The sequence below is a fragment of the Misgurnus anguillicaudatus genome, chromosome 7 (genome assembly GCF_027580225.2).
Source record: "Misgurnus anguillicaudatus chromosome 7, ASM2758022v2, whole genome shotgun sequence".
In the NCBI taxonomy this organism is placed as follows: domain Eukaryota; kingdom Metazoa; phylum Chordata; class Actinopteri; order Cypriniformes; family Cobitidae; genus Misgurnus; species Misgurnus anguillicaudatus.
In genome coordinates this window covers 24,228,807-24,246,973 of record NC_073343.2, presented here as the reverse complement: position 1 = coordinate 24,246,973, position 18,167 = coordinate 24,228,807, and the positions used below count along the sequence as shown (strand labels likewise).

At 44.5% G+C, this 18,167-nt stretch overlaps 46 non-coding genes across 46 annotated transcripts; all 46 read right to left on the bottom strand.

The window, feature by feature from the left end:
- Positions 1-10: 10 nt before the first annotated feature.
- trnai-uau (transfer RNA isoleucine (anticodon UAU)) lies at positions 11-104 on the bottom strand. The gene is made up of 2 exons: positions 67-104; positions 11-46 (listed from the first exon to the last, which is right to left on the bottom strand). It is a non-coding gene; the product is annotated as a tRNA-Ile (tRNA).
- Positions 105-242: 138 nt separating this feature from the next.
- Positions 243-336, bottom strand: trnai-uau (transfer RNA isoleucine (anticodon UAU)). The gene is made up of 2 exons: positions 299-336; positions 243-278 (listed from the first exon to the last, which is right to left on the bottom strand). It is a non-coding gene; the product is annotated as a tRNA-Ile (tRNA).
- Positions 337-465: 129 nt separating this feature from the next.
- trnai-uau (transfer RNA isoleucine (anticodon UAU)) lies at positions 466-559 on the bottom strand. Its single transcript has 2 exons — positions 522-559; positions 466-501 (listed from the first exon to the last, which is right to left on the bottom strand). It is a non-coding gene; the product is annotated as a tRNA-Ile (tRNA).
- A 350-nt stretch (positions 560-909) lies between these two features.
- On the bottom strand, positions 910-1,003 carry trnai-uau (transfer RNA isoleucine (anticodon UAU)). Its single transcript has 2 exons — positions 966-1,003; positions 910-945 (listed from the first exon to the last, which is right to left on the bottom strand). It is a non-coding gene; the product is annotated as a tRNA-Ile (tRNA).
- A 599-nt stretch (positions 1,004-1,602) lies between these two features.
- Positions 1,603-1,696, bottom strand: trnai-uau (transfer RNA isoleucine (anticodon UAU)). The gene is made up of 2 exons: positions 1,659-1,696; positions 1,603-1,638 (listed from the first exon to the last, which is right to left on the bottom strand). It is a non-coding gene; the product is annotated as a tRNA-Ile (tRNA).
- Positions 1,697-1,831: 135 nt separating this feature from the next.
- On the bottom strand, positions 1,832-1,925 carry trnai-uau (transfer RNA isoleucine (anticodon UAU)). The gene is made up of 2 exons: positions 1,888-1,925; positions 1,832-1,867 (listed from the first exon to the last, which is right to left on the bottom strand). It is a non-coding gene; the product is annotated as a tRNA-Ile (tRNA).
- A 359-nt stretch (positions 1,926-2,284) lies between these two features.
- Positions 2,285-2,378, bottom strand: trnai-uau (transfer RNA isoleucine (anticodon UAU)). Its single transcript has 2 exons — positions 2,341-2,378; positions 2,285-2,320 (listed from the first exon to the last, which is right to left on the bottom strand). It is a non-coding gene; the product is annotated as a tRNA-Ile (tRNA).
- A 136-nt stretch (positions 2,379-2,514) lies between these two features.
- Positions 2,515-2,608, bottom strand: trnai-uau (transfer RNA isoleucine (anticodon UAU)). The gene is made up of 2 exons: positions 2,571-2,608; positions 2,515-2,550 (listed from the first exon to the last, which is right to left on the bottom strand). It is a non-coding gene; the product is annotated as a tRNA-Ile (tRNA).
- Positions 2,609-2,746: 138 nt separating this feature from the next.
- On the bottom strand, positions 2,747-2,840 carry trnai-uau (transfer RNA isoleucine (anticodon UAU)). Its single transcript has 2 exons — positions 2,803-2,840; positions 2,747-2,782 (listed from the first exon to the last, which is right to left on the bottom strand). It is a non-coding gene; the product is annotated as a tRNA-Ile (tRNA).
- A 129-nt stretch (positions 2,841-2,969) lies between these two features.
- Positions 2,970-3,063, bottom strand: trnai-uau (transfer RNA isoleucine (anticodon UAU)). The gene is made up of 2 exons: positions 3,026-3,063; positions 2,970-3,005 (listed from the first exon to the last, which is right to left on the bottom strand). It is a non-coding gene; the product is annotated as a tRNA-Ile (tRNA).
- Positions 3,064-3,635: 572 nt separating this feature from the next.
- On the bottom strand, positions 3,636-3,729 carry trnai-uau (transfer RNA isoleucine (anticodon UAU)). Its single transcript has 2 exons — positions 3,692-3,729; positions 3,636-3,671 (listed from the first exon to the last, which is right to left on the bottom strand). It is a non-coding gene; the product is annotated as a tRNA-Ile (tRNA).
- Positions 3,730-3,867: 138 nt separating this feature from the next.
- Positions 3,868-3,961, bottom strand: trnai-uau (transfer RNA isoleucine (anticodon UAU)). Its single transcript has 2 exons — positions 3,924-3,961; positions 3,868-3,903 (listed from the first exon to the last, which is right to left on the bottom strand). It is a non-coding gene; the product is annotated as a tRNA-Ile (tRNA).
- Positions 3,962-4,090: 129 nt separating this feature from the next.
- Positions 4,091-4,184, bottom strand: trnai-uau (transfer RNA isoleucine (anticodon UAU)). The gene is made up of 2 exons: positions 4,147-4,184; positions 4,091-4,126 (listed from the first exon to the last, which is right to left on the bottom strand). It is a non-coding gene; the product is annotated as a tRNA-Ile (tRNA).
- Positions 4,185-4,535: 351 nt separating this feature from the next.
- trnai-uau (transfer RNA isoleucine (anticodon UAU)) lies at positions 4,536-4,619 on the bottom strand. Its single transcript is given in 2 exon segments — positions 4,536-4,570; positions 4,581-4,619. It is a non-coding gene; the product is annotated as a tRNA-Tyr (tRNA).
- Positions 4,620-4,757: 138 nt separating this feature from the next.
- Positions 4,758-4,851, bottom strand: trnai-uau (transfer RNA isoleucine (anticodon UAU)). The gene is made up of 2 exons: positions 4,814-4,851; positions 4,758-4,793 (listed from the first exon to the last, which is right to left on the bottom strand). It is a non-coding gene; the product is annotated as a tRNA-Ile (tRNA).
- A 599-nt stretch (positions 4,852-5,450) lies between these two features.
- On the bottom strand, positions 5,451-5,544 carry trnai-uau (transfer RNA isoleucine (anticodon UAU)). The gene is made up of 2 exons: positions 5,507-5,544; positions 5,451-5,486 (listed from the first exon to the last, which is right to left on the bottom strand). It is a non-coding gene; the product is annotated as a tRNA-Ile (tRNA).
- A 598-nt stretch (positions 5,545-6,142) lies between these two features.
- trnai-uau (transfer RNA isoleucine (anticodon UAU)) lies at positions 6,143-6,236 on the bottom strand. Its single transcript has 2 exons — positions 6,199-6,236; positions 6,143-6,178 (listed from the first exon to the last, which is right to left on the bottom strand). It is a non-coding gene; the product is annotated as a tRNA-Ile (tRNA).
- Positions 6,237-6,365: 129 nt separating this feature from the next.
- On the bottom strand, positions 6,366-6,459 carry trnai-uau (transfer RNA isoleucine (anticodon UAU)). Its single transcript has 2 exons — positions 6,422-6,459; positions 6,366-6,401 (listed from the first exon to the last, which is right to left on the bottom strand). It is a non-coding gene; the product is annotated as a tRNA-Ile (tRNA).
- Positions 6,460-6,586: 127 nt separating this feature from the next.
- trnai-uau (transfer RNA isoleucine (anticodon UAU)) lies at positions 6,587-6,680 on the bottom strand. The gene is made up of 2 exons: positions 6,643-6,680; positions 6,587-6,622 (listed from the first exon to the last, which is right to left on the bottom strand). It is a non-coding gene; the product is annotated as a tRNA-Ile (tRNA).
- A 136-nt stretch (positions 6,681-6,816) lies between these two features.
- Positions 6,817-6,910, bottom strand: trnai-uau (transfer RNA isoleucine (anticodon UAU)). The gene is made up of 2 exons: positions 6,873-6,910; positions 6,817-6,852 (listed from the first exon to the last, which is right to left on the bottom strand). It is a non-coding gene; the product is annotated as a tRNA-Ile (tRNA).
- A 138-nt stretch (positions 6,911-7,048) lies between these two features.
- Positions 7,049-7,142, bottom strand: trnai-uau (transfer RNA isoleucine (anticodon UAU)). The gene is made up of 2 exons: positions 7,105-7,142; positions 7,049-7,084 (listed from the first exon to the last, which is right to left on the bottom strand). It is a non-coding gene; the product is annotated as a tRNA-Ile (tRNA).
- A 138-nt stretch (positions 7,143-7,280) lies between these two features.
- On the bottom strand, positions 7,281-7,374 carry trnai-uau (transfer RNA isoleucine (anticodon UAU)). Its single transcript has 2 exons — positions 7,337-7,374; positions 7,281-7,316 (listed from the first exon to the last, which is right to left on the bottom strand). It is a non-coding gene; the product is annotated as a tRNA-Ile (tRNA).
- Positions 7,375-7,510: 136 nt separating this feature from the next.
- On the bottom strand, positions 7,511-7,604 carry trnai-uau (transfer RNA isoleucine (anticodon UAU)). The gene is made up of 2 exons: positions 7,567-7,604; positions 7,511-7,546 (listed from the first exon to the last, which is right to left on the bottom strand). It is a non-coding gene; the product is annotated as a tRNA-Ile (tRNA).
- A 370-nt stretch (positions 7,605-7,974) lies between these two features.
- trnai-uau (transfer RNA isoleucine (anticodon UAU)) lies at positions 7,975-8,068 on the bottom strand. Its single transcript has 2 exons — positions 8,031-8,068; positions 7,975-8,010 (listed from the first exon to the last, which is right to left on the bottom strand). It is a non-coding gene; the product is annotated as a tRNA-Ile (tRNA).
- A 136-nt stretch (positions 8,069-8,204) lies between these two features.
- On the bottom strand, positions 8,205-8,298 carry trnai-uau (transfer RNA isoleucine (anticodon UAU)). Its single transcript has 2 exons — positions 8,261-8,298; positions 8,205-8,240 (listed from the first exon to the last, which is right to left on the bottom strand). It is a non-coding gene; the product is annotated as a tRNA-Ile (tRNA).
- A 372-nt stretch (positions 8,299-8,670) lies between these two features.
- Positions 8,671-8,764, bottom strand: trnai-uau (transfer RNA isoleucine (anticodon UAU)). The gene is made up of 2 exons: positions 8,727-8,764; positions 8,671-8,706 (listed from the first exon to the last, which is right to left on the bottom strand). It is a non-coding gene; the product is annotated as a tRNA-Ile (tRNA).
- An 821-nt stretch (positions 8,765-9,585) lies between these two features.
- trnai-uau (transfer RNA isoleucine (anticodon UAU)) lies at positions 9,586-9,679 on the bottom strand. Its single transcript has 2 exons — positions 9,642-9,679; positions 9,586-9,621 (listed from the first exon to the last, which is right to left on the bottom strand). It is a non-coding gene; the product is annotated as a tRNA-Ile (tRNA).
- Positions 9,680-9,817: 138 nt separating this feature from the next.
- Positions 9,818-9,911, bottom strand: trnai-uau (transfer RNA isoleucine (anticodon UAU)). The gene is made up of 2 exons: positions 9,874-9,911; positions 9,818-9,853 (listed from the first exon to the last, which is right to left on the bottom strand). It is a non-coding gene; the product is annotated as a tRNA-Ile (tRNA).
- Positions 9,912-10,266: 355 nt separating this feature from the next.
- trnai-uau (transfer RNA isoleucine (anticodon UAU)) lies at positions 10,267-10,360 on the bottom strand. Its single transcript has 2 exons — positions 10,323-10,360; positions 10,267-10,302 (listed from the first exon to the last, which is right to left on the bottom strand). It is a non-coding gene; the product is annotated as a tRNA-Ile (tRNA).
- A 328-nt stretch (positions 10,361-10,688) lies between these two features.
- On the bottom strand, positions 10,689-10,782 carry trnai-gau (transfer RNA isoleucine (anticodon GAU)). The gene is made up of 2 exons: positions 10,745-10,782; positions 10,689-10,724 (listed from the first exon to the last, which is right to left on the bottom strand). It is a non-coding gene; the product is annotated as a tRNA-Ile (tRNA).
- Positions 10,783-10,911: 129 nt separating this feature from the next.
- trnai-uau (transfer RNA isoleucine (anticodon UAU)) lies at positions 10,912-11,005 on the bottom strand. The gene is made up of 2 exons: positions 10,968-11,005; positions 10,912-10,947 (listed from the first exon to the last, which is right to left on the bottom strand). It is a non-coding gene; the product is annotated as a tRNA-Ile (tRNA).
- A 589-nt stretch (positions 11,006-11,594) lies between these two features.
- Positions 11,595-11,688, bottom strand: trnai-uau (transfer RNA isoleucine (anticodon UAU)). The gene is made up of 2 exons: positions 11,651-11,688; positions 11,595-11,630 (listed from the first exon to the last, which is right to left on the bottom strand). It is a non-coding gene; the product is annotated as a tRNA-Ile (tRNA).
- Positions 11,689-11,815: 127 nt separating this feature from the next.
- Positions 11,816-11,909, bottom strand: trnai-uau (transfer RNA isoleucine (anticodon UAU)). Its single transcript has 2 exons — positions 11,872-11,909; positions 11,816-11,851 (listed from the first exon to the last, which is right to left on the bottom strand). It is a non-coding gene; the product is annotated as a tRNA-Ile (tRNA).
- Positions 11,910-12,045: 136 nt separating this feature from the next.
- trnai-uau (transfer RNA isoleucine (anticodon UAU)) lies at positions 12,046-12,139 on the bottom strand. Its single transcript has 2 exons — positions 12,102-12,139; positions 12,046-12,081 (listed from the first exon to the last, which is right to left on the bottom strand). It is a non-coding gene; the product is annotated as a tRNA-Ile (tRNA).
- A 129-nt stretch (positions 12,140-12,268) lies between these two features.
- On the bottom strand, positions 12,269-12,362 carry trnai-uau (transfer RNA isoleucine (anticodon UAU)). The gene is made up of 2 exons: positions 12,325-12,362; positions 12,269-12,304 (listed from the first exon to the last, which is right to left on the bottom strand). It is a non-coding gene; the product is annotated as a tRNA-Ile (tRNA).
- A 589-nt stretch (positions 12,363-12,951) lies between these two features.
- trnai-uau (transfer RNA isoleucine (anticodon UAU)) lies at positions 12,952-13,045 on the bottom strand. The gene is made up of 2 exons: positions 13,008-13,045; positions 12,952-12,987 (listed from the first exon to the last, which is right to left on the bottom strand). It is a non-coding gene; the product is annotated as a tRNA-Ile (tRNA).
- Positions 13,046-13,172: 127 nt separating this feature from the next.
- Positions 13,173-13,266, bottom strand: trnai-uau (transfer RNA isoleucine (anticodon UAU)). The gene is made up of 2 exons: positions 13,229-13,266; positions 13,173-13,208 (listed from the first exon to the last, which is right to left on the bottom strand). It is a non-coding gene; the product is annotated as a tRNA-Ile (tRNA).
- A 592-nt stretch (positions 13,267-13,858) lies between these two features.
- Positions 13,859-13,952, bottom strand: trnai-uau (transfer RNA isoleucine (anticodon UAU)). Its single transcript has 2 exons — positions 13,915-13,952; positions 13,859-13,894 (listed from the first exon to the last, which is right to left on the bottom strand). It is a non-coding gene; the product is annotated as a tRNA-Ile (tRNA).
- Positions 13,953-14,079: 127 nt separating this feature from the next.
- On the bottom strand, positions 14,080-14,173 carry trnai-uau (transfer RNA isoleucine (anticodon UAU)). Its single transcript has 2 exons — positions 14,136-14,173; positions 14,080-14,115 (listed from the first exon to the last, which is right to left on the bottom strand). It is a non-coding gene; the product is annotated as a tRNA-Ile (tRNA).
- Positions 14,174-14,773: 600 nt separating this feature from the next.
- On the bottom strand, positions 14,774-14,867 carry trnai-uau (transfer RNA isoleucine (anticodon UAU)). The gene is made up of 2 exons: positions 14,830-14,867; positions 14,774-14,809 (listed from the first exon to the last, which is right to left on the bottom strand). It is a non-coding gene; the product is annotated as a tRNA-Ile (tRNA).
- Positions 14,868-15,005: 138 nt separating this feature from the next.
- trnai-uau (transfer RNA isoleucine (anticodon UAU)) lies at positions 15,006-15,099 on the bottom strand. Its single transcript has 2 exons — positions 15,062-15,099; positions 15,006-15,041 (listed from the first exon to the last, which is right to left on the bottom strand). It is a non-coding gene; the product is annotated as a tRNA-Ile (tRNA).
- Positions 15,100-15,228: 129 nt separating this feature from the next.
- trnai-uau (transfer RNA isoleucine (anticodon UAU)) lies at positions 15,229-15,322 on the bottom strand. Its single transcript has 2 exons — positions 15,285-15,322; positions 15,229-15,264 (listed from the first exon to the last, which is right to left on the bottom strand). It is a non-coding gene; the product is annotated as a tRNA-Ile (tRNA).
- A 360-nt stretch (positions 15,323-15,682) lies between these two features.
- Positions 15,683-15,776, bottom strand: trnai-uau (transfer RNA isoleucine (anticodon UAU)). Its single transcript has 2 exons — positions 15,739-15,776; positions 15,683-15,718 (listed from the first exon to the last, which is right to left on the bottom strand). It is a non-coding gene; the product is annotated as a tRNA-Ile (tRNA).
- Positions 15,777-15,903: 127 nt separating this feature from the next.
- trnai-uau (transfer RNA isoleucine (anticodon UAU)) lies at positions 15,904-15,997 on the bottom strand. The gene is made up of 2 exons: positions 15,960-15,997; positions 15,904-15,939 (listed from the first exon to the last, which is right to left on the bottom strand). It is a non-coding gene; the product is annotated as a tRNA-Ile (tRNA).
- Positions 15,998-16,830: 833 nt separating this feature from the next.
- trnai-uau (transfer RNA isoleucine (anticodon UAU)) lies at positions 16,831-16,924 on the bottom strand. The gene is made up of 2 exons: positions 16,887-16,924; positions 16,831-16,866 (listed from the first exon to the last, which is right to left on the bottom strand). It is a non-coding gene; the product is annotated as a tRNA-Ile (tRNA).
- A 795-nt stretch (positions 16,925-17,719) lies between these two features.
- trnai-uau (transfer RNA isoleucine (anticodon UAU)) lies at positions 17,720-17,813 on the bottom strand. The gene is made up of 2 exons: positions 17,776-17,813; positions 17,720-17,755 (listed from the first exon to the last, which is right to left on the bottom strand). It is a non-coding gene; the product is annotated as a tRNA-Ile (tRNA).
- Positions 17,814-18,167: the final 354 nt, after the last annotated feature.

Sequence of the window (18,167 nt, the reverse complement as noted above, 5' to 3'; positions counted from 1 at the left end):
CTTAAAATCATGCTCCAGGTGAGGCTCGAACTCACAACCTCGGCATTGCTCTGCTGTGTACTGCCTTATAAGTACCGCGCGCTGACCGATTGCGCCACTGGAGCTCTGGGAAAGTGTACAAAGTAGAGTATTACTAGTTGTATGACTAGTTTAGGACTTTTGCAACTCTCTGATCTCTGTAGATAAATGCTTACTAGGTAACTCGGCAGAGACAGAGGGATTTCTTTAATTTCTTAAAATCATGCTCCAGGTGAGGCTCGAACTCACAACCTCGGCATTGCTCTGCTGTGTACTGCCTTATAAGTACCGCGCGCTGACCGATTGCGCCACTGGAGCTCTGGGAAAGTGTGCAAAGTAGAGTATTACTAGTTGTATGACTAGTTAAGGACTTTTGCACATTGCTGGTCTCTGTAGATAAATGCTTACTAGGTAACTCGGCAGAGACAGAGGGATTTCTTTAATTCATGCTCCAGATGAGGCTCGAACTCACAACCTCGGCATTGTTCTGCTGTGTACTGCCTTATAAGTACCGCGCGCTGACCGATTGCGCCACTGGAGCTCTGGGAAAGTGTACAAAGTAGAGTATTACTAGTTGTATGACTTTTGCAAATCTCTGATCTCTGTAGATAAGTGCTTACTAGGTAACTCGGCAGAGACAGAGGGATTTCTTTAATTTCTTAAAATCATGCTGCAGGTGAGGCTTGAACTCCCAACTTCGGCTTTGTTCTGCTGTGTACTGCCTTATAAATACCGCGTGCTGACCGATTGCGCCACTGGAGCTCTGGGGAAGCATATACATGATAGTATTGCTACTTGTATGACTAGTTAAGGACTTTTGCACATTGGTGGTTTCTGTAGATAAATGCTTACTAGGTAACTCGGCAGAGACAGAGGGATTTCTTTAATTCATGCTCCAGGTGAGGCTCGAACTCACAACCTCGGCATTGCTCTGCTGTGTACTGCCTTATAAGTACCGAGCGCTGACCGATTGCGCCACTGGAGCTCTGGGAAAGTGTACAAAGTAGAGTACTGCTAGTTGTATGACTAGTTTAGGACTTTTGCAAATCTGCGATCTCTGTAGATAAATGCTTACTAGGTAACTCAGCAGAGACTGAGATTTTTTAATTTCCTAAAATCTTGCTCCAGGTGAGGCTCAAACTCACAACCTCGGCATTGCTCTGCTGTACTGCCTTATAAGTACCGCGCGCTGACCGATTGCGCCACTGTAGCTCTGGGAAAGTGTACAAAGTAGAGTATTGCTAGTTGTATGACTAGTTTAGGACTTTTGCACATTGCTGGTCTCTGTAGTGTAGATTAATGCTTACTAGCTAAATCGACAGAAATAGAGAGGATTCTTCAAATTCTTAAAATTGAACTCCAGATGAGGCTCGAACTCACATCCTCGGCATTGCTTTGCTGTGTACTGCCTTATAAGTACCACGCGCTGACCGATGGCACCACAGGAGCTCTGGGAATGTGCACAAAGTATAGTATTGCTAGTGGTATGACTAGTTTAGAACTTCTGCAAATAGCTGCTGTCTGTAGATAAATGCTTACTAGGTAACTCGGCAGAGACTTAGGATTTTTAAATTCTTAAAATCATGCTCCAGGTGAGGCTCGAACTCACAACCTCGGCATTGCTCTGCTGTGTACTGCCTTATAAGTACCGCGCGCTGACCGATTGCGCCACTGGAGCTCTGAGAAAGAGTACAGAGTAGAGTATTACTAGTTGTATGACTAGTTAAGGACTTTTGCACATTGCTGGTCTCTGTAGATAAATGCTTACTAGGTAACTCGGCAGAGACTTAGGATTTTTAAATTCTTAAAATCATGCTCCAGGTGAGGCTCGAACTCACAACCTCGGCATTGCTCTGCTGTGTACTGCCTTATAAGTACCGCGCGCTGACCGATTGCGCCACTGGAGCTCTAGGAAAGTGTACAAAGTAGAGTATTACCAGTTGTATGACTTTTGCAAATCTCTGATCTCTGTAGATAAGTGCTTACTAGGTAACTCGGCAGAAACAGAGGGATTTCTTTAATTTCTTAAAATCATGCTGCAGGTGAGGCTTGAACTCACAACCTCGGCTTTGTTCTGCTGTGTACTGCCTTATAAGTACCGCGCGCTGACCGATTGCGCCACTGGAGCTCTGGGGAAGAATATACATGATAGTATTGCTAGTTGTATGACTAGTTAAGGACTTTTGCACATTGGTGGTCTCTGTAGATAAATGCTTACTAGGTAACTCGGCAGAGACAGAGGGATTTCTTTAATTTCTTAAAATCATGCTCCAGGTGAGGCTCGAACTCACAACCTCGGCATTTATCTGCTGTGTACTGCCTTATAAGTACCGCGCGCTGACCGATTGCGCCACTGGAGCTCTGGGAAAGAGTACAGAGTAGAGTATTGCTAGTTGTATGACTAGTTTAGAACTTCTGCAAATAGCTGGTGTCTGTAGATAAATGCTTACTAGGTAACTCAGTAGAGACTTAGGATTTTTAAATTTCTTAAAATCGTGCTCCAGGTGAGGCTCGAACTCACAACCTCGGCATTGCTCTGCTGTGTACTGCCTTATAAGTACCGCGCGCTGACCGATTGCGCCACTGGAGCTCTGGGAAAGTGTACAAAGTAGAGTATTACTAGTTGTATGACTAGTTTAGGACTTTTGCAACTCTCTGATCTCTGTAGATAAATGCTTACTAGGTAACTCGGCAGAGACAGAGGGATTTCTTTAATTTCTTAAAATCATGCTCCAGGTGAGGCTCGAACTCACAACCTCGGCATTGCTCTGCTGTGTACTGCCTTATAAGTACCGCGCGCTGACCGATTGCGCCACTGGAGCTCTGGGAAAGTGTACAAAGTAGAGTATTACTAGTTGTATGACTAGTTAAGGACTTTTGCACATTGCTGGTCTCTGTAGATAAATGCTTACTAGGTAACTCGGCAGAGACAGAGGGATTTCTTTAATTCATGCTCCAGATGAGGCTCGAACTCACAAACTCGGCATTGTTCTGCTGTGTACTGCCTTATAAGTACCGCACGCTGACCGATTGCGCCACTGGAGCTCTGGGAAAGTGTACAAAGTAGAGTATTACTAGTTGTATGACTTTTGCAAATCTCTGATCTCTGTAGATAAGTGCTTACTAGGTAACTCGGCAGAGACAGAGGGATTTCTTTAATTTCTTAAAATCATGCTGCAGGTGAGGCTTGAACTCCCAACTTCGGCTTTGTTCTGCTGTGTACTGCCTTATAAATACCGCGTGCTGACCGATTGCGCCACTGGAGCTCTGGGGAAGCATATACATGATAGTATTGCTACTTGTATGACTAGTTAAGGACTTTTGCACATTGGTGGTCTCTGTAGTGTAGATTAATGCTTACTAGCTAAATCGACAGAAATAGAGAGGATTCTTCAAATTCTTAAAATTGAACTCCAGATGAGGCTCGAACTCACATTCTGCCTTATAAGTACCGCGCGCTGACCGATTGCGCCACTGGAGCTCTGGGAAAGAGTACAGAGTAGAGTATTGCTAGTTGTATGACTAGTTTAGAACTTCTGCAAATAGCTGGTGTCTGTAGATAAATGCTTACTAGGTAACTCAGTAGAGACTTAGGATTTTTAAATTTCTTAAAATCATGCTCCAGGTGAGGCTCGAACTCACAACCTCAGCATTGCTCTGCTGTGTACTGCCTTATAAGTACCGCGCGCTGACCGATTGCGCCACTGAAGCTCTGGGAAAGTGTACAAAGTAGAGTATTACTAGTTGTATGACTAGTTTAGGACTTTTGCAACTCTCTGATCTCTGTAGATAAATGCTTACTAGGTAACTCGGCAGAGACAGAGGGATTTCTTTAATTTCTTAAAATCATGCTCCAGGTGAGGCTCGAACTCACAACCTCGGCATTGCTCTGCTGTGTACTGCCTTATAAGTACCGCGTGCTGACCGATTGCGCCACTGGAGCTCTGGGAAAGTGTACAAAGTAGAGTATTACTAGTTGTATGACTAGTTAAGGACTTTTGCACATTGCTGGTCTCTGTAGATAAATGCTTACTAGGTAACTCGGCAGAGACAGAGGGATTTCTTTAATTCATGCCTCAGATGAGGCTTGAACTCACAACCTCGGCATTGCTCTGCTGTGTACTGCCTTATAAGTACCGCGCGCTGACCGATTGCGCCACTGGAGCTCTGGGAAAGTGTACAAAGTAGAGTTTTACTAGTTGTATGACTTTTGCAAATCTCTGATCTCTGTAGATAAGTGCTTTTTTAGGTAACTCGGCAGAGACAGAGGGATTTCTTTAATTTCTTAAAATCATGCTGCAGGTGAGGCTTGAACTCCCAACTTCGGCTTTGTTCTGCTGTGTACTGCCTTATAAATACCGCGTGCTGACCGATTGCGCCACTGGAGCTCTGGGGAAGCATATACATGATAGTATTGCTAGTTGTATGACTAGTTAACGACTTTTGCACATTGGTGGTTTCTGTAGATAAATGCTTACTAGGTAACTCGGCAGAGACAGAGGGATTTCTTTAATTCATGCTCCAGGTGAGGCTCGAACTCACATCCTCTGCTGTGTACTGCCTTATAAGTACCGCGCGCTGACCGATTGCGCCACTGGAGCTCTGGGAAAGAGTACAAAGTAGAGTATTACTAGTTGTATGACTAGTTTAGGACTTTTGCAACTCTCTGATCTCTGTAGATAAATGCTTACTAGGTAACTCGGCAGAGACAGAGGGATTTCTTTAATTTCTTAAAGTCATGCTCCAGGTGAGGCTCGAACTCACAACCTCGGCATTGCTCTGCTGTGTACTGCCTTATAAGTACCGCGCGCTGACCGATTGCGCCACTGGAGCTCTGGGAAAGTGTACAAAGTAGAGTACTGCTAGTTCTATGACTAGTTTAGGACTTTTGCAAATCTGCGATCTCTGTAGATAAATGCTTACCAGGTAACTCAGCAGAGACTGAGATTTTTTAATTTCCTAAAATCTTGCTCCAGGTGAGGCTCAAACTCACAACCTCGGCATTGCTCTGCTGTACTGCCTTATAAGTACCGCGCGCTGACCGATTGCGCCACTGTAGCTCTGGGAAAGTGTACAAAGTAGAGTATTGCTAGTTGTATGACTAGTTAAGGACTTTTGCACATTGCTGGTCTCTGTAGTGTAGATTAATGCTTACTAGCTAAATCGACAGAAATAGAGAGGATTCTTCAAATTCTTAAAATTGAACTCCAGATGAGGCTCGAACTCACATCCTCTGCATTGCTTTGCTGTGTACTGCCTTATAAGTACCACGCGCTGACCGATGGCGCCACAGGAGCTCTGGGAATGTGCACAAAGTATAGTATTGCTAGTGGTATGACTAGTTTAGAACTTCTGCAAATAGCTGCTGTCTGTAGATAAATGCTTACTAGGTAACTCGGCAGAGACTTAGGATTTTTAATTTCTTAAAATCATGCTCCAGGTGAGGCTTGAACTCACAACCTCGGCATTGCTCTGCTGTGTACTGCCTTATAAGTACCGCGCGCTGACCGATTGCGCCACTGGAGCTCTGGGAAAGTGTACAAAGTAGAGTATTACTAGTTGTATGACTAGTTTAGGACTTTTGCAACTCTCTGATCTCTGTAGATAAATGCTTACTAGGTAACTCGGCAGAGACAGAGGGATTTCTTTAATTTCTTAAAATCATGCTCCAGGTGAGGCTCGAACTCACAACCTCGGCATTGCTCTGCTGTGTACTGCCTTATAAGTACCGCTCGCTGACCGATTGCGCCACTGGAACTCTGGGAAGGAGTACAGAGTAGAGTATTGCTAGTTGTATGACTAGTTTAGAACTTCTACAAATAGCTGGTGTCTGTAGATAAATGCTTACTAGGTAACTCGGTAGAGACTTAGGATTTTTAAATTTCTTAAAATCATGCTCCAGGTGAGGCTCGAACTCACAACCTCGGCATTGCTCTGCTGTGTACTGCCTTATAAGTACCGCGCTAACCGATTGCGCCACTGGAGCTCCGGGAAAGTGTACAAAGTAGAGTATTACTAGTTGTATGACTAGTTTAGGACTTTTGCAACTCTCTGATCTCTGTAGATAAATGCTTACTAGGTAACTCGGCAGAGACAGAGGGATTTCTTTAATTTCTTAAAATCATGCTCCAGGTGAGGCTCGAACTCACAACCTCGGCATTGCTCTGCTGTGTACTGCCTTATAAGTACCGCGCGCTGACCGATTGCGCCACTGGAGCTCTGGGAAAGTGTACAAAGTAGAGTATTACTAGTTGTATGACTAGTTAAGGACTTTTGCACATTGCTGGTCTCTGTAGATAAATGCTTACTAGGTAACTCGGCAGAGACAGATGGATTTCTTTAATTCATGCCTCAGATGAGGCTCGAACTCACAACCTCGGCATTGCTCTGCTGTGTACTGCCTTATAAGTACCGCGCGCTGACCGATTGCGCCACTGGAGCTCTGGGAAAGGGTACAAAGTAGAGTTTTACTAGTTGTATGACTTTTGCAAATCTCTGATCTCTGTAGATAAGTGCTTACTAGGTAACTCGGCAGAGACAGAGGGATTTCTTTAATTTCTTAAAATCATGCCCCAGGTGAGGCTTGAACTCACAACCTCGGCATTGATCTGCTGTGTACTGCCTTATAAGTACCGCGCGCTGACCGATTGCGCCACTGGAGCTCTGGGAAAGAGTACAGAGTAGAGTATTGCTAGTTGTATGACTAGTTTAGAACTTTTGCAAATAGCTGGTGTCTGTAGATAAATGCTTACTAGGTAACTCAGTAGAGACTTAGGATTTTAAAATTTCTTAAAATCATGCTCCAGGTGAGGCTCGAACTCACAACCTCGGCATTGCTCTGCTGTGTACTGCCTTATAAGTACCGCGCGCTGACCGATTGCGCCACTGAAGCTCTGGGAAAGTGTACAAAGTAGAGTATTACTAGTTGTATGACTAGTTTAGGACTTTTGCAACTCTCTGATCTCTGTAGATAAATGCTTACTAGGTAACTCGGCAGAGACAGAGGGATTTCTTTAATTTCTTAAAATCATGCTCCAGGTGAGGCTCGAACTCACAACCTCGGCATTGCTCTGCTGTGTACTGCCTTATAAGTACCGCGCGCTGACCGATTGCGCCACTGGAGCTCTGGGAAAGTGTACAAAGTAGAGTATTACTAGTTGTATGACTAGTTAAGGACTTTTGCAACTCTCTGATCTCGGTAGATAAATGCTTACTAGGTAACTCGGCAGAGACAGAGGGATTTCTTTAATTTCTTAAAATCATGCTCCAGGTGAGGCTCGAACTCACAACCTCGGCATTGCTCTGCTGTGTACTGCCTTATAAGTACCGCGCGCTGACCGATTGCGCCACTGGAGCTCTGGGAAAGAGTACAGAGTAGAGTATTGCTAGTTGTATGACTAGTTTAGAACTTCTACAAATAGCTGGTGTCTGTAGATAAATGCTTACTAGGTAACTCGGTAGAGACTTAGGATTTTTAAATTTCTTAAAATCATGCTCCAGGTGAGGCTCGAACTCACAACCTCGGCATTGCTCTGCTGTGTACTGCCTTATAAGTACCGCGCACTAACCGATTGCGCCACTGGAGCTCTGGGAAAGAGTACAGAGTAGAGTATTGCTAGTTGTATGACTAGTTTAGAACTTCTACAAATAGCTGGTGTCTGTAGATAAGTGCTTACTAGGTAACTCGGCAGAGACAGAGGGATTTCTTTAATTTCTTAAAATCATGCTGCAGGTGAGGTTTAAACTCACAACCTCGGCTTTGTTCTGCTGTGTACTGCCTTATAAGTACCGCGCGCTGACCGATTGCGCCACTGGAGCTCTGGGGAAGAATATACATGATAGTATTGCTAGTTGTATGACTAGTTAAGGACTTTTGCACATTGGTGGTCTCTGTAGATAAATGCTTACTAGGTAACTCGGCAGAGACAGAGGGATTTCTTTAATTTCTTAAAATCATGCTCCAGGTGAGGCTCGAACTCACAACCTTGGCATTGCTCTGGTGTGTACTGCCTTATAAGTACCGCACGCTGACCGATTGCGCCACTGGAGCTCTGGGAAAGTGTACAAAGTAGAGTACTGCTAGTTCTATGACTAGTTTAGGACTTTTGCAAATATGCGATCTCTGTAGATAAATGCTTACAAGGTAACTCAGTAGAGACTTAGGATTTTTAAATTTCTTAAAATCATGCTCCAGGTGAGGCTCAAACTCACAACCTCGGCATTGCTCTGCTGTGTACTGCCTTATAAGTACCGCGCGCTGACCGATTGCGCCACTGAAGCTCTGGGAAAGTGTACAAAGTAGAGTATTGCTAGTTGTATGACTAGTTTAGGACTTTTGCACATTGCTGGTCTCTGTAGTGTAGATTAATGCTTACTAGCTAAATCGACAGAAATAGAGAGTATTCTTCAAATTCTTAAAATTGAAATCCAGATGAGGCTCGAACTCACATCCTCGGCATTGCTTTGCTGTGTACTGCCTTATAAGTACCACGCGCTGACCGATGGCGCCACAGGAGCTCTGGGAATGTGCACAAAGTATAGTATTGCTAGTGGTATGACTAGTTTAGAACTTCTGCAAATAGCTGCTGTCTGTAGATAAATGCTTACTAGGTAACTCGGCAGAGACTTAAGATTTTTAATTTCTTAAAATCATGCTCCAGGTGAGGCTTGAACTCACAACCTCGGCATTGCTCTGCTGTGTACTGCCTTATAAGTACCGCGCGCTGACCGATTGCGCCACTGGAGCTCTGGGAAAGCGTACAAAGTAGAGTATTACTAGTTGTATGACTAGTTTAGGACTTTTGCAAGTCTCTGATCTCTGTAGATAAATGCTTACTAGGTAACTCGGCAAAGACAGAGGGATTTCTTTAATTTCTTAAAATCATGCTCCAGGTGAGGCTCGAACTCACAACCTCGGCATTGCTCTGCTGTGTACTGCTTTATAAGTACCGCGCTAACCGATTGCGCCACTGGAGCTCCGGGAAAGTGTACAAAGTAGAGTATTACCAGTTGTATGACTTTTGCAAATCTCTGATCTCTGTAGATAAGTGCTTACTAGGTAACTCGGCAGAGACAGAGGGATTTCTTTAATTTCCTAAAATCTTGCTCCAGGTGAGGCTCAAACTCACAACCTCGGCATTGCTCTGCTGTACTGCCTTATAAGTACCGCGCGCTGACCGATTGCGCCACTGTAGCTCTGGGAAAGTGTACAAAGTAGAGTATTGCTAGTTGTATGACTAGTTAAGGACTTTTGCACATTGCTGGTCTCTGTAGTGTAGATTAATGCTTACTAGCTAAATCGACAGAAATAGAGAGGATTCTTCAAATTCTTAAAATTGAACTCCAGATGAGGCTCGAACTCACATCCTCGGCATTGCTTTGCTGTGTACTGCCTTATAAGTACCACGCGCTGACCGATGGCGCCAAAGGAGCTCTGGGAATGTGCACAAAGTATAGTATTGCTAGTGGTATGACTAGTTTAGAACTTCTGCAAATAGCTGCTGTCTGTAGATAAATGCTTACTAGGTAACTCGGCAGAGACTTAGGATTTTTAATTTCTTAAAATCATGCTCCAGGTGAGGCTTGAACTCACAACCTCGGCATTGCTCTGCTGTGTACTGCCTTATAAGTACCGCGCGCTGACCGATTGCGCCACTGGAGCTCTGGGAAAGTGTACAAAGTAGAGTATTACTAGTTGTATGACTAGTTTAGGACTTTTGCAACTCTCTGATCTCTGTAGATAAATGCTTACTAGGTAACTCGGCAGAGACAGAGGGATTTCTTTAATTTCTTAAAATCATGCTCCAGGTGAGGCTCGAACTCACAACCTCGGCATTGCTCTGCTGTGTACTGCCTTATAAGTACCGCGCGCTGACCGATTGCGCCACTGGAGCTCTGGGAAAGAGTACAGAGTAGAGTATTGCTAGTTGTATGACTAGTTTAGAACTTCTGCAAATAGCTGGTGTCTGTAGATAAATGCTTACTAGGTAACTCGGTAGAGACTTAGGATTTTTAAATTTCTTAAAATCATGCTCCAGGTGAGGCTCGAACTCACAACCTCGGCATTGCTCTGCTGTGTACTGCCTTATAAGTACCGCGCTAACCGATTGCGCCACTGGAGCTCCGGGAAAGTGTACAAAGTAGAGAATTACCAGTTGTATGACTTTTGCAAATCTCTGATCTCTGTAGATAAGTGCTTACTAGGTAACTCGGCAGAGACAGAGGGATTTCTTTAATTTCTTAAAATCATGCTCCAGGTGAGGCTCGAACTCACAACCTCGGCATTGATCTGCTGTGTACTGCCTTATAAGTACCGCGCGCTGACCGATTGCGCCACTGGAGGTCTGGGAAAGCGTACAGCAGGGCTATTCAACTCTTACCCTGGAGGGCCGGAGCACTGCAGATTTTAGCTCCAACCCTGATCAAACACACCTGAGCAAGCTAATCAAGGTCTTCATGATCACTAGACAATCACAGGTGGGTACGTTTGATCAGGGTTGGAGCCAAACTATGCAGTGCTCCAGCCCCCCAGGGTAAGAGTTGAATAGCCCTGGTGTACAGAGTAGAGAATTACTAGTTGTATGACTTTTGCAAATCTCTGATCTCGGTAGATAAATGCTTACTAGGTAACTCGGCAGAGACAGAGGGATTTCTTTAATTTCTTAAAATCATGCTCCAGGTGAGGCTCGAACTCACAACCTCGGCATTGATCTGCTGTGTACTGCCTTATCAGTACCGCGCGCTGACCGATTGCGCCACTGGAGGTCTGGGAAAGTGTACAAAGTAGAGTATTACTAGTTGTATGACTTGTTAAGGACTTTTGCACATTGCTGGTCTCTGAAGACAAATGCTTACTAGGTAACTCGGCAGAGACAGAGGGATTTCTTTAATTCATGCTCCAGGTGAGGCTCGAACTCACAACCTCGGCATTGCTCTGCTGTGTACTGCCTTATAAGTACCGCGCGCTGACCGATTGCGCCACTGGAGCTCTGGGAAAGTGTACAAAGTAGAGTACTGCTAGTTGTATGACTAGTTTAGGACTTTTGCAAATCTGCGATCTCTGTAGATAAATGCTTACTAGGTAACTCGGCAGAGACAGAGGGATTTCTTTAATTTCTTAAAATCATGCTGCAGGTGAGGCTCGAACTCACAACACCGGCATTGCTCTGCTGTGTACTGCCTTATAAGTACCGCGCTAACTGATTGCGCCACTGGAGCTCTGGGAAAGTGTACAAAGTAGAGTATTACCAGTTGTATGACTTTTGCAAATCTCTGATCTCTGTAGATAAGTGCTTACTAGGTAACTCGGCAGAGACAGAGGGATTTCTTTAATTTCTTAAAATCATGCTGCCGATGAGGCTTGAACTCACAACCTCGGCTTTGTTCTGCTGTGTACTGCCTTATAAGTACCGCGCGCTGACCGATTGCGCCACTGGAGCTCTGGGGAAGCATATACATGATAGTATTGCTAGTTGTATGACTAGTTAAGGACTTTTGCACATTGGTGGTCTCTGTAGATAAATGCTTACTAGGTAACTCGGCAGAGACAGAGGGATTTCTTTAATTTCTTAAAATCATGCTCCAGGTGAGGCTCGAACTCACAACCTCGGCATTGCTCTGCTGTGTACTGCCTTATAAGTACCGCGCGCTGACCGATTGCGCCACTGGAGCTCTGGGAAAGTGTACAGAGTAGAGTATTACTAGTTGTATGACTTTTGCAAATCTCTGATCTCTGTAGATAAATGCTTACTAGGTAACTCGGCAGAGACAGAGGGATTTCTTTAATTTCTTAAAATCATGCTCCAGGTGAGGCTCGAACTCACAACCTCGGCATTGCTCTGCTGTGTACTGCCTTATAAGTACCGCGCGCTGACCGATTGCGCCACTGGAGCTCTGGGAAAGAGTACAGAGTAGAGTATTGCTAGTTGTATGACTAGTTTAGAACTTCTACAAATAGCTGGTGTCTGTAGATAAATGCTTACTAGGTAACTCGGTAGAGACTTAGGATTTTTAAATTTCTTAAAAGCATGCTCCAGGTGAGGCTTGAACTCACAACCTCGGCATTGATCTGCTGTGTACTGCCTTATAAGTACCGCGCGCTGACCGATTGCGCCACTGGAGGTCTGGGAAAGTGTACAGAGTAGAGTATTACTAGTTGTATGACTTGTTAAGGACTTTTGCACATCGCTGGTCTCTGTAGACAAATGCTTACTAGGTAACTCAGCAGAGACAGAGGGATTTCTTTAATTCATGCTCCAGGTGAGGCTCGAACTCACAACCTCGGCATTGCTCTGCTGTGTACTGCCTTATAAGTACCGCGCGCTGACCGATTGCGCCACTGGAGCTCTGGGAAAGTGTACAAAGTAGAGTACTGCTAGTTGTATGACTAGTTTAGGACTTTTGCAAATCTGCGATCTCTGTAGATAAATGCTTACTAGGTAACTCGGCAGAGACAGAGGGATTTCTTTAATTTCTTAAAATCATGCTGCAGGTGAGGCTCGAACTCACAACACCGGCATTGCTCTGCTGTGTACTGCCTTATAAGTACCGCGCTAACCGATTGCGCCACTGGAGCTCCGGGAAAGTGTACAAAGTAGAGTATTACCAGTTGTATGACTTTTGCAAATCTCTGATCTCTGTAGATAAGTGCTTACTAGGTAACTCGGCAGAGACAGAGGGATTTCTTTAATTTCTTAAAATCATGCAGCAGGTGAGGCTTGAACTCACAACCTCGGCTTTGTTCTGCTGTGTACTGCCTTATAAGTACCGCGCGCTGACCGATTGCGCCACTGGAGCTCTGGGGAAGCATATACATGATAGTATTGCTAGTTGTATGACTAGTTAAGGACTTTTGCACATTGGTGGTCTCTGTAGATAAATGCTTACTAGGTAACTCGGCAGAGACAGAGGGATTTCTTTAATTTCTTAAAATCATGCTCCAGGTGAGGCTCGAACTCACAACCTCGGCATTGCTCTGCTGTGTACTGCCTTATAAGTACCGCGCGCTGACCGATTGCGCCACTGGAGCTCTGGGAAAGTGTACAGAGTAGAGAATTACTAGTTGTATGACTTTTGCAAATCTCTGATCTCTGTAGATAAATGCTTACTAGGTAACTCGGCAGAGACAGAGGGATTTCTTTAATTTCTTAAAATCATGCTCCAGGTGAGGCTCGAACTCACAACCTCGGCATTGCTCTGCTGTGTACTGCCTTATAAGTACCGCGCGCTGACCGATTGCGCCACTGGAGCTCTGGGAAAGTGTACAAAGTAGAGTACTGCTAGTTGTATGACTAGTTTAGGACTTTTGCAAATCTGCGATCTTTGTAGATAAATGCTTACTAGGTAACTCGGCAGAGACAGAGGGATTTCTTTAATTTCTTAAAATCATGCTGCAGGTGAGGCTCGAACTCACAACACCGGCATTGCTCTGCTGTGTACTGCCTTATAAGTACCGCTCGCTGACCGATTGCGCCACTGGAGCTCTGGGAAAGAGTACAGAGTAGAGTATTACGAGTTCTATGACTAGTTAAGGACTTTTGCACATTGGTGGTCTTTGTAGATAAGTGCTTACTAGGTAACTCGGCAGAGACAGAGGGATTTCTTTAATTTCTTAAAATCATGCTGCAGGTGAGGCTTGAACTCACAACCTCGGCTTTGTTCTGCCTTATAAGTACCGCGCGCTGACCGATTGCGCCACTGGAGCTCTGGGAAAGAGTACAGAGTAGAGTATTACTAGTTGTATGACTAGTTAAGGACTTTTGCAACTCTCTGATCTCTGTAGATAAATGCTTACTAGGTAACTCGGCAGAGACAGAGGGATTTCTATAATTTCTTAAAATCATGCTCCAGGTGAGGCTCGAACTCACAACCTCGGCATTGCTCTGCTGTGTACTGCCTTATAAGTACCGCGCGCTGACCGATTGCGCCACAGGAGCTCTGGGAAAGTGTACAAAGTAGAGTATTACTAGTTGTATGACATTTGCAAATCTCTGATCTCTGTAGATAAGTGCTTACTAGGTAACTCGGCAGAGACAGAGGGATTTCTTTAATTTATTAAAATCATGCTCCAGGTGAGGCTCGAACTCACAACCTCGGCATTGCTCTGCTGTGTACTGCCTTATAAGTACCGCGCGCTGACCGATTGCGCCACTGGAGCTCTGGGAAAGTGTACAAAGTAGAGTATTACTAGTTGTATGACCAGTTTAGGACTTTGCAAATCTGTGATCTCTGTAGATAAATGCTTAATAGGTAACTCAGCAGAGACTGAGGATTTTTCAATTTCTTAAAATCGTGCTCCAGGTGAGGCTCGAAATCACAACCTTGGCATTGCTCTGCTTTGTACTGCCTTATAAGTACCGCGCTGACCGATTGCACCACTGGAGCTCTGGGGAAGCATATAAATGATAGTATTGCTAGATTTATGACTAGTTAAGGACTTTTGCACATTGCTGGTCTCTGTAGTGTAGATTAATGCTTACTAGTTATATCGACAGAAAAATAGAGGATTTTTCAAATTCTTAAAATTAAGCTCCAGGTGCGGCTCGAACTCACAACCTCAGCATTGCTCTGCTGTGTACTGCCTTATAAGTACCACGCGCTGAACGATTGCGCCACTGGAGCTCTGGGAAAGTGTACAAAGTATAGTATTGCTAGTTGTATGACTAGTTTAGGACTTTTGCAAATCTCTGATCTCTGTAGATAAGTGCTTACTAGGTAACTCGGCAGAGACTGAGGATTTTTTAATTTTTTAAAATCATGCTCCAGGTGAGGCTCGAACTCACAACCTCGGCATTGCTCTGCTGTGTACTGCCTTATAAGTACTGCGCACTGACCGATTGCGCCACTGGAGCTCTGGCAAAGTGTACAAAGTAGAGTATTACTAGTTGTATGACCAGTTTAGGACTTTTGCAAATCTCTGATCTCTGTAGATAAATGCTTACTAGGTAACTCGGCAGAGACAGAGGGATTTCTTTAATTTCTTAAAATCATGCTCCAGGTGAGGCTCGAACTCACAACCTCGGCATTGATCTGCTGTGTACTGCCTTATAAGTACCGCACGCTGACCGATTGCGCCACTGGAGGTCTGGGAAAGTGTACAAAGTAGAGTATTACTAGTTGTATGACTTGTTAAGGACTTTTGCACATTGCTGGTCTCTGTAGATAAATGCTTACTAGGTAACTCGGCAGAGACAGAGGGATTTCTTTAATTCATGCTCCAGGTGAGGCTCCAACTCACAACCTCGGCATTGCTCTGCTGTGTACTGCCTTATAAGTACCGCGCGCTGACCGATTGCGCCACTGGAGCTCTGGGAAAGTGTACAAAGTAGAGTACTGCTAGTTGTATGACTAGTTAAGGACTTTTGCAAATCTGCGATCTCTGTAGATAAATGCTTACTAGGTAACTCGGCAGAGACAGAGGGATTTCTTTAATTTCTTAAAATCATGCTGCAGGTGAGGCTTGAACTCACAACCTCGGCTTTGTTCTGCCTTATAAGTACCGCGCGCTGACCGATTGCGCCACTGGAGCTCTGGGAAAGAGTACAGAGTAGAGTATTACTAGTTGTATGACTAGTTAAGGACTTTTGCAACTCTCTGATCTCTGTAGATAAATGCTTACTAGGTAACTCGGCAGAGACAGAGGGATTTCTATAATTTCTTAAAATCATGCTCCAGGTGAGGCTCGAACTCACAACCTCGGCATTGCTCTGCTGTGTACTGCCTTATAAGTACCGCGCGCTGACCGATTGCGCCACAGGAGCTCTGGGAAAGTGTACAAAGTAGAGTATTACTAGTTGTATGACATTTGCAAATCTCTGATCTCTGTAGATAAGTGCTTACTAGGTAACTCGGCAGAGACAGAGGGATTTCTTTAATTTATTAAAATCATGCTCCAGGTGAGGCTCGAACTCACAACCTCGGCATTGCTCTGCTGTGTACTGCCTTATAAGTACCGCGCGCTGACCGATTGCGCCACTGGAGCTCTGGGAAAGTGTACAAAGTAGAGTATTACTAGTTGTATGACCAGTTTAGAACTTCTGCAAATAGCTGGTGTCTGTAGATAAATGCTTACTAGGTAACTCAGCAGAGACTGAGGATTTTTCAATTTCTTAAAATCGTGCTCCAGGTGAGGCTCGAAATCACAACCTTGGCATTGCTCTGCTTTGTACTGCCTTATAAGTACCGCGCTGACCGATTGCACCACTGGAGCTCTGGGGAAGCATATAAATGATAGTATTGCTAGATTTATGACTAGTTAAGGACTTTTGCACATTGCTGGTCTCTGTAGTGTAGATTAATGCTTACTAGTTATATCGACAGAAATAGAGAGGATTTTTCAAATTCTTAAAATTAAGCTCCAGGTGCGGCTCGAACTCACAACCTCAGCATTGCTCTGCTGTGTACTGCCTTATAAGTACCACGCGCTGAACGATTGCGCCACTGGAGCTCTGGGAAAGTGTACAAAGTATAGTATTGCTAGTTGTATGACTAGTTTAGGACTTTTGCAAATCTCTGATCTCTGTAGATAAGTGCTTACTAGGTAACTCGGCAGAGACTGAGGATTTTTTAATTTTTTAAAATCACGCTCCAGGTGAGGCTCGAACTCACAACCTCGGCATTGCTCTGCTGTGTACTGCCTTATAAGTACTGCGCACTGACCGATTGCGCCACTGGAGCTCTGGCAAAGTGTACAAAGTAGAGTATTACTAGTTGTATGACCAGTTTAGGACTTTTGCAAGTCTCTGATCTCTGTAGATAAATGCTTACTAGGTAACTCGGCAGAGACAGAGGGATTTCTTTAATTTCTTAAAATCATGCTTCAGGTGAGGCTCGAACTCACAACCTCGGCATTGCTCTGCTGTGTACTGCCTTATAAGTACCGCGCGCTGACCGATTGCGCCACTGGAGCTCTGGGAAAGAGTACAGAGTAGAGTATTGCTAGTTGTATGACTAGTTTAGAACTTCTGCAAATAGCTGGTGTCTGTAGATAAATGCTTACTAGGTAACTCGGTAGAGACTTAGGATTTTTAAATTTCTTAAAATCATGCTCCAGGTGAGGCTCGAACTCACAACCTCGGCATTGCTCTGCTGTGTACTGCCTTATAAGTACCGCGCGCTGACCGATTGCGAAAGTGTACAAAGTAGAGTATTACTAGTTGTATGACTTTTGCAAATCTCTGATCTCTGTAGATAAGTGCTTACTAGGTAACTCGGCAGAGACAGAGGGATATCTTTAATTTCTTAAAATCATGCTGCAGGTGAGGCTTGAACTCACAACCTCGGCTTTGTTCTGCTGTGTACTGCCTTATAAGTACCGCGCGCTGACCGATTACGCCACTGGAGCTCTGGGGAAGCATATACATGATAGTATTGCTAGTTGTATGACTAGTTAAGGACTTTTGCACATTGGTGGTCTTTGTAGATAAGTGCTTACTAGGTAACTCGGCAGAGACAGAGGGATTTCTTTAATTTCTTAAAATCATGCTGCAGGTGAGGCTTGAACTCACAACCTCGGCTTTGTTCTGCCTTATAAGTACCGCGCGCTGACCGATTGCGCCACTGGAGCTCAGGGAAAGTGTACAAAGTAGAGTATTACTAGTTGTATGACTAGTTAAGGACTTTTGCAACTCTCTGATCTCTGTAGATAAATGCTTACTAGGTAACTCGGCAGAGACAGAGGGATTTCTTTAATTTCTTAAAATCATGCTCCAGGTGAGGCTCGAACTCACAACCTCGGCATTGCTCTGCTGTGTACTGCCTTATAAGTACCGCGCGCTGACCGATTGCGCCACTGGAGCTCTGGGAAAGAGTACAGAGTAGAGTATTACTAGTTGTATGACTAGTTAAGGACTTTTGCAAATTGCTGGTCTCTGTAGATAAATGCTTACTAGGTAACTCGGCAGAGACAGAGGGATTTCTTTAATTTTTTAAAATCATGCTCCAGGTGAGGCTCGAACTCACAACCTGGACATTGCTCTGCTGTGTACTGCCTTATAAGTACCGCGCGCTGACCGATTGCGCCACTGGAGCTCTGGAAAAGCGTACAAAGTAGAGTATTACTAGTTGTATGACTAGTTAAGGACTTTTGCACATTGCTGGTCTCTGTAGAAAAATGCTCCCTAGGTAACTCGGCAGAGACAGAGGGATTTCTT